Raw genomic sequence first — 8,725 nt, forward strand, 5'->3', positions numbered from 1 at the left:
AAAAATGTTTGGCTGAAGAATTATAAGGATTAAACACATTTTTTCTAGAGGTTATTGATGTGTGTAGATTATTGCGTTGCGTTGTGTATTTGATCGTAAGCTAACTAAGGCGTTAAAGATAGAACTACGTCTGCCATTATACGTTTCTATTCAATACAACATAAAGTATTACAATTACGCGACGTCACGAAGATAGTCAAACTCCCCGGCAGTTCCAGTTCCGATCCGCATACGGGCCCGAATACTACTCTACACTAATCACTGCCTTCGGCTTTTTTCGTTACGCGCTCTTCAAGTGGTTTGACCCGAGATGACCTTTTGTTGCTACTGAAGCAAATATGGCCGACCATTGATGAATGAGGATATCTGATATCAACTTTACCATTATACATGAATAAAAACGATAACTGTAAGTAAAATACACTCAATCCAAATAATTTAACTAAATAGAAACTTTGCAAAATTCTGTATCGTTAGGTCGAAGAAATCGATTGTGGTCAATTATGGCTTGAAAACTATCGACTTTGCATAAAATGTTGTGAGAGTGGATAAATTTACCCGAGAAGCTGCTCCATATTGATCAAAATTCGATTCAGATATATACATGATATATAATTTCATGGAATAAAGAAATAAAACAATCATAAAATTATCATACTTGAAAAATAACACAGGGTAACACACACATACTGATTTATTATGAATTTTGCTTTTATTATAGGCCCTTTATTATATATGTCATCATGGTCATGTGCAAAATAAATGTACAATAGTCTGGATGGGAACATTTTCATTTCAGTATTCAGGGTTTGAAATTAGCATGAGTCCACACACAATAGCCCTACAATTACAAGCATTTAAGTGTGGGCTACTTCAATTTCTTTTTTTTATATATTTAATATATATATGTTGGCTATAAAATTTAAGCTGTGGGCTACAATGCTAAAAATTTTACTTCAATCCCTGGTATTACTATTTATTTCAAGAATATTTTATTGAATTATTATATGGTCAATTTATACAATGTAATAATACACCATATACCTGCCAACTTTTCAAAATGCCCATGGGGGTTTTGTGTGCAAGATGGCTGTCATAGTCATAAACAACCTTCAAGGGAGCCTTCAAATACAATGTAATGTTGTTTTTTGGCTTCTTTATACTTTTATAAGCTTAAAATCAATGTAAAACTAGTTGCGTTTCGTTCGTTTGTTTGTTGGGAAAGGAGAGGAAATGCAACCGCTTGTACAGATAAACGACAGAATTACCATACAAGCATTTATAGTCAACACAATCAGAAAGAGTTCCCATCGTTAGACGGGGAATATGAAGGCTTCCAAGAATGAACAAGTGACATGTCTAACTCTGAACAGTTAGAGAACAGACTATCGACATCGAACGCTTGTTCTTGATATTTGAAACTGTATGCATATATATACGTATACGTTTATGATATAGTGATGAGTTCTGACAAAAACTAAATTCCTTCATGGTTATATCTTGCCATACGTTTATATTGGTTTGTAAGGTGATTACTCAAAATCGTTATTTGAAAATCCTGTTTGTGAGATGTAGATTCATTTCAATACAGAAATTTCGTCTATATATTTCACAAGTGTATAACACGGAGAAGCTCTGAAGGTTCATTACTCCCATTTTGTTTGGGTGTGAACCATCGATGTTTACAGCAATATCAAGGAATAAGGTGATGATGGTAGAAAGAACTATGGGCGTCATGTGGCAAATATTACATGCATATCGGACAATGAGTTGTCAATCTGTATGAAAAGTTTTCAAATACAACCATATTATTGAGAAGGAATGTTTACATGCTATACTCTCGTACTAGTATTACAGGGTTCTTGTGGCGTTCACCTTAGACACACATCGTTTTAACGATGTTGAAAAAAAGACATAACCAATTTAATGTCATATTTCCTTATTTTTTAAATATAACTAAAATTCTTTTATCTGACAAGAATATCCCTATTTAGCGAACAAGTAATTTATTCTTTTTTCGGTTATTGAATACCAAGAAAGAAAATAAATCCCGAAATTAATTTGAAACTTTGATACTCAAAAGTTTCCCAGCAAAATATTCACATCCCCTGGGGATAATTAGTGTTCGTCCAGTGGCATATATAACAATTGTGATGACGAATTCCTTCCTTTGTTTGAGAACAATCTTATTGAAATATAAATCTGTGATTTTCCTAGGTCCACAGCTTCAATGAACCAAAGCAAAAGTTATACATCGACCTGTATTTAAATCAAATTGGTTCTCTTCTTCTTTTGGTATACAACTGTAGTCTATCGACATTCGATGATTACATACTGTTGGCATACGTTGGCTAGTCTATTTACAACACTTTTACCCCTATTTATTCAAAATATATGTTTTTTTCTTATGTTCAATGTATACACGTATATATTTTAAATTGCGCTATAGTTCCGTAACTTTATATCCAGTCGTATTAACGAATCGTCGGCAAGTGCGTACATTTTTTTAAATCAATATTTCTGGTCTGTTCCAATCTGTCCTTCACTATTGACAATGACTATATATTACATTTTCCCAAATTCACCCTTGGAAAAAATATTTAAATAGATTTTAATTTCATCAAATCTTATTTTTTGAGTATTATTTATATATTATGAATTATATTCTTTACACCAGAAATGTTATTTATAAACAAGCGTATGAGTTTAGTAATGACAAGTAAGACAGAGTTGTATATTATACATCTGATAGTTCAAAATGGAAAGTTATAAGTTATAAGTTATCAGCCGTGTACACTGATCAATACCTGCAGAAGTGAAACGATGCATGAACTTGCAAGCCCGACAGGAAATCGCTTGAATACCTGGACGTGTCACCTCACACCCCTCACAATACCTTTGGAAGTAATACCTTTAGCCATGCTGGTGATCAGATAAGGGAAGATCAAAATATATTTGAAAAAAGTTTATTACTTTAAAGAATTATGAACAAATTAGATTTTCGAAAACAATTTTCACGGAACACTTATTTATGATTTCAACTTTGACTTTTCACCTAATTCCAATATCAACAGTTTAAAAACAACAGACCATGGTAATTTAAAAAAAGTAAGAATATTTTCCGTATCAAGTTAGTTAGTCGTATTAAACAACCGTACGATTGACAAGATATCGACACGTAATTACGACTACATCGGTTACTGTAGTTTTGTTTCTTTGTGGTTTATAGACATATCGTTTTTATTCATCGGGAAAGAAGACAAGATGGCGGATCTCGGAGAATTGATACTCTAAATTTAAAATCGATGGTGATCGCTTATCTAGCGGAATAAAACTTTAATATCTATGAATTTAAACATTTTTATACAGAATGAACATAATATCAATTTTTGATTTTTTTGCGAAGTTTCCCTTTAAAATTGTGGACAAAATTGCTCTTTCAAAATTTCAATTTGGGAGCCTCCATGGGGGAAATCCCCTGCAAATAGTGACAGTTGGCAGGTATGATACCCCCCCCCCCCCCCCAAGAAAAATCATTTAGGGCAAATAAGAAAATATGTGTGTTTCCTACTTACCCTATGATTTAAGGTTACAAATAGCTGTATGCCTTAGAGGTGGGTCTTATTGGGGTCTAAGCGTGACACGGGATTGCAGATTTTTTGTAAGCGTGACACATGAAAGTCAAATTATTGTGGCGTGAAAACGGGAAAGGAGGTCTTGGGGGACCCGGGAAATGACCAAAAAAATGTGAATTGCTTACGTATATAGTGTAAGCGGGAGACGGGAATCTGACAAAACAGTAAGTGGGATCCGGGATCGGAACCCCCCAATGAGACCCCCTTAGAGTTTTTTTTGTCGTCTTTTCAATAAGCATTTTACAAGTCAGAATATCTCTCCCAATGTTGAATAAAATAAATTCCCTACCTACCTACCATATTTTTTTCATAGATATTATTTAATTTGGCCTTATATATATACATGTACATGTACTCCTAATAAATCTTTTATTCCTGCAAAAAATGCACTGTTGAGTGTTGACTATAATTCTAAGACGCCAGTGATCAGTTCTAATGTTGTTTTTTTTTTATCTTACAGATGGTGACAAAACAGCACAATGTTTAGACTGAATCATAATGAATAAAACAAAAAGTGTATATTAGGTATTATTTTATTTTTAGATATTTTTATTTGCATGGATTATTTAATTACTTTATCAAATTATAAAAAAATAGTTTTTAATTATCCTGACTCGCTGTCATATATGGAATAAATATATTAAATGTACTTACACTGATCTTCAAAAATGTTTGTAAATAAGGTAACTTCACATTTAAATACTTCAATGTTTAAAATTAATTCTTAAAATGAAAACTGAGTTTGACAAGAGGCCATATTTTATCAAATCCAATTAATGTAGACACATCTTTTTTACAGTTCTTTTAATTAGTTTAGTAAGATAAAACAAAGTGAATGAATTATAAAAAAGGTTAGATTCAGTTTAATTGTCAATTATACTTCCCTCCCCCATATTTTTCGAACTATCTATTCATATATGTTTAATAAATAATGCAACAATTTATTTTTAGTTAAACTTATTTTATTATCTCTTTATTAATTTCAGCTATGTCAACCAGAAGGACTTTGAACATAGTTATTGAATTAGTTTCCTTGGAGACTTTAACAGTAATTGTTAAGACTTGGAACCAGACAGAATGAAACTGAAAAAGTTTACATGTACAGTGTACATGTAGCTTCAATATGAATCAATTGATACACCGTAAGTATATCTTCTATGAAAGTTATAAATTGGTTGTTCACAAAATTTAGTTTTTACTAGACAAATGCTAGATATATTTGAACATAAAATACAAGACCAAATTATATATTAAAATATCGGATATGTTCCTTACGTCGTAACTACAATCCCCTTCCCTTTCATGAATTTGACCTACTGAATTAGACTATTTACCGGATTTGTAATCACATAAGCAACACGACGGGTGACGCATGTGGAGCAGGATCCGCTTACCCTTCCGGAGCACCTGAGATCACCCCTGGTTTTTGGTGGGGTTCGTGTTGTTTATTCTTTAGTTTTCTATGTTGTGTCATGTGTACTTTTGCTTTTCTGTTTGTCTTTTTTATTTTTAGCCATGGCGTTGTCAGTTTGTTTTGGATTTACGAGTTTGACTGTCCCTTTGGGGTCTTTCGTCCCTCTTTTAAAACAAATACAATTTTTTTTCTAAATATTACTATATTTCCTATATATATCATGGTGATATTAATTATATGGTCAAATTGTTAGATACAACTACACTGTATAAAATAGAGGATGTTGTATGATTGCCAATGAGAAAACTCATCCAATGATAGACAAATGACAGCAATTAACAACTGTAGCCTAAAGTAGGTCACCATACAGTCTTAAACAATGAGTAAATACCATACCACACAGAGAGCTATAAAAGACCCTGTAATGACAAATGTAAAACAATTGAAACAAGAAATTTGGCCTAGTTTATGTACAAAATAATGAACAAAAAAAACCAATATGTGATACAACAAATAACAACCACTGAATTACAGCCTCCTGAATTGGGACAGACATAAACATGTGGCAGGGTTAAACATGAAAGCTGGTGGCCAACCCTCCCCTTACCTGAAACACTGGTGTAACAGTACAAAATAAGAACAAATAATAAAATAAGTTGAAAAAGTATTAACTTATCAGATGGATACAAATAGAAAAAAGATTTAACCAAAAAAAAGAGGGGACATGGCCGGGTACAAGTATACACACAACTGAAAGACATTCAGTACAGATATGAGATTATTGACTTTAAGCAAACTCAAGCTTAATATGAGGTGTGAAAAATAACCCTAAATCTGATAGGTCCTGCAACTTTTGAACAACAGACTCCAAAAAATCTAAATTAAAAGGGAACTGAATCTAAATTTTGTGTTGAAATTTCATGAGAAATTGTTCAAAGCAAAGAAGACTATAATATTTAAGGACTATTTTTGGTCCAAGAATATAAAATGTTTGTCAACTATTTCAAAAAGACACATTATGTTTGGAAATGTATAACTTTCTTGGATGCACACATATAGTCTAAAATATATTTTTATTTGACCAAAAAAACAAGGAAAATCAAGAATTTAAAATTTTTTGTCTAAGTTTATTGCCATAGTAACTCTTAAATTGTTAAAAAAAAACATTATTTTCTGAAAATGGTGTACCTTAGTCTAGTTTGGACAAATTTTGAAATATTAAGGATAACTGTTATTTTTTAGTAATATCTGGGCCAAATAAAAACCTTTTTTATTTAGCCCCTTCTACTTTGAGATATTGAACAAAGTGTTGTCATTTGAAAGGATGGATGGACAAACAATGGCATACCATATACATCTCTTACCTACTCACTGTACATCAAACCAGAAGTAACAAAGTTCAAAAAAAATGTTTATATATTTTCAGATCACTATTATGTCAACCTAATCATTGGAAGTTTACCAAGTTATATGAGACGCATTGAAAGCCTGTAGAGATTCATGTATACATAAATGGAATAGACTCACACTTACAAATAACAAGACTAATGCACTCTCAAACAAGGATTATTCACGTTTCAATGAGTGAATTGAAGTGCATACTAGCTGCACATGGAAATTTGTGTGCATTTTTAAATATCTATTTTCGTTTTATTAAATTTTTGTTTTCAAAAAATTGCATGTCTTCATAAATTAATCATGAACATACATGTATTGTTGTTATTAATTAAAATAGAAATAAAGAATAGTTTTATCTCAGACTCAATTTTAGCCAAATAATACAGTTATAAAATATGATTTAACTTTTTTCCAAATATATGAACATGTGATACAAGGAGATGTGGGGTATAGGTTCATTGGTACAGCATCCCAACAACACAAAACACAATACTTCAAGTTGAATATAATTAACAGAATAGTTTAAAACTTTCAATTGGCCATCATTCATCAAAAAGTGTGAATATATTCAAATTTATAGTCCAACAAATAAAGATCTGCTATCAACAAAAAGAAAACGGGAATAAAATTATCTCGCAAATGAATTATTACTGTGCTAACCGGGTATACCAGATCTCAAAATGGATACATTATAAACACATTTGATTAAATAGTAGATTTTATGCATAAAACAATGCAGTATTACAACCGCTTTTACTACAAAGATGGAAGACCTGGATGCTTCATACTTTGTATATAGATGCTTCATGTTACAAAGTTTCCATCAGTCACATGTCTAATGTCCTTGACCTCATTTTCATGGTTCAGTGACTACTTGAAAAAAAATGAAAGATTTTTTGTAATGTGAAATTCTCTCTTGTTATAAGTAAAGGATAAGTTATCCTTTTAGTTATCATAATTATATTTGGTATGTGCGTAGCTTGCAAGGTTCCCATGCCCGTCAGACAGTTTTCACTTGACCTTGACCTCATTTCAAGGATCAGTGAACAAGGTTAGGCTTTGGTGGTCAAGTCCATATCTCAGGTACTATAAGCAATAGGTCGAGTTTATTCGGTGTATGGTTACTATGGTATGATAGTAAGGTGTACATGTCTATCTGGCAGGCGTCATCTGACCTTGACCTCATTTTCATGGTTCAGTGGTCAAAGTTAAGTTTTTGAGTTTTGGTCTTTTTGGTCTTTTTTTCTAATACTACAATGTATATGCAATAGGTCAACTATTTTGGTGTATGGAAATATTTTATGATCTTAATATAAGTTGCACAGGTTTTATTTGACCTTGACCTAAATTTTCACAGTTCATTGCTCAGTGTTTAAGTTTGTGCTTTGGTCTTTTTTTTTTGAAACTATAAGCAATAGGTCAACTATATTTGTTGTATGGAAGAATTGTTAGCTGTACATGTCTACCTGGAATGGTTCATCTGACCTTGACCTCATTTTCATGGTTCATTGGTCAATGTTAAGTTTTCTTGGTTAAGTTTATGTGACAGTTGAAATACAGCTTTATATTTAGGACTATCAACATAATATCAATGATTAGTAAAGAAAGCGAGACATTTCAGCGTGTGCACTCTTGTGTTTCCTTACTGAATAAAAATTATGAGATTTTAATTGCTTTTTAGACAATAATTTAGCAGTGACAAACAGGCAATTGGACCAGATTCCTTCTCAAAGTTTTTGAAATATATAAAGCAATTGATATAAAGTACATATATTCATTACTGGTTTAAATTTAATGCACACAATACAATATCAATTATTGTTAATGCCAAGAGTATCAGGACATAATTTGGGTGTAACAGCTACCAAGGTATCTGTTAGCTTAAAACCCAGTCCCCAATCATGTATATTAAATAATTGAAATTGGTTAATGTGCAGTAAAAGTAAAGAGTATATGTACAATATTAATGTAAGAGAGAAGGGGTCAAGATAATGTTTTGATGAGCAGTAATAAAAATACAATAAAAATTAATGCAGCAAGGTTCAGTATTTCAAAGAATTAATTCATAGGTGTCTAGGTAAAATGCTTGAACAAGAATAGGATTCATAATTATGAGGACCATCACATCTACATGTACATGTACCATTCATCTATTAAAAGGGGCAGGTTTGTTTTCTCTCTTGAAAGTAACATAACTTTAAACTCCATTGATCAATTTTTTAATCAACTGCTTGAAATTTGTGGCTGTGTAATGGTATGATGATGTCATCATTGGGAG

The 8,725-nt window shown here is 31.8% G+C and overlaps 1 long non-coding RNA gene across 1 annotated transcript; it reads left to right on the top strand.

Moving 5' to 3' along the window:
- Nucleotides 1-200: 200 nt before the first annotated feature.
- LOC143069728 (uncharacterized) lies at nt 201-6,803 on the top strand. The gene is made up of 4 exons (XR_012976468.1): nt 201-409; nt 4,096-4,160; nt 4,622-4,777; nt 6,476-6,803. It is a non-coding gene; the product is annotated as an uncharacterized LOC143069728 (long non-coding RNA).
- The last annotated feature ends 1,922 nt before the right edge of the window (nt 6,804-8,725 follow it).

The sequence above is a fragment of the Mytilus galloprovincialis genome, chromosome 3 (assembly GCF_965363235.1).
Source record: "Mytilus galloprovincialis chromosome 3, xbMytGall1.hap1.1, whole genome shotgun sequence".
In the NCBI taxonomy this organism is placed as follows: Eukaryota; Metazoa; Mollusca; class Bivalvia; order Mytilida; family Mytilidae; genus Mytilus; species Mytilus galloprovincialis.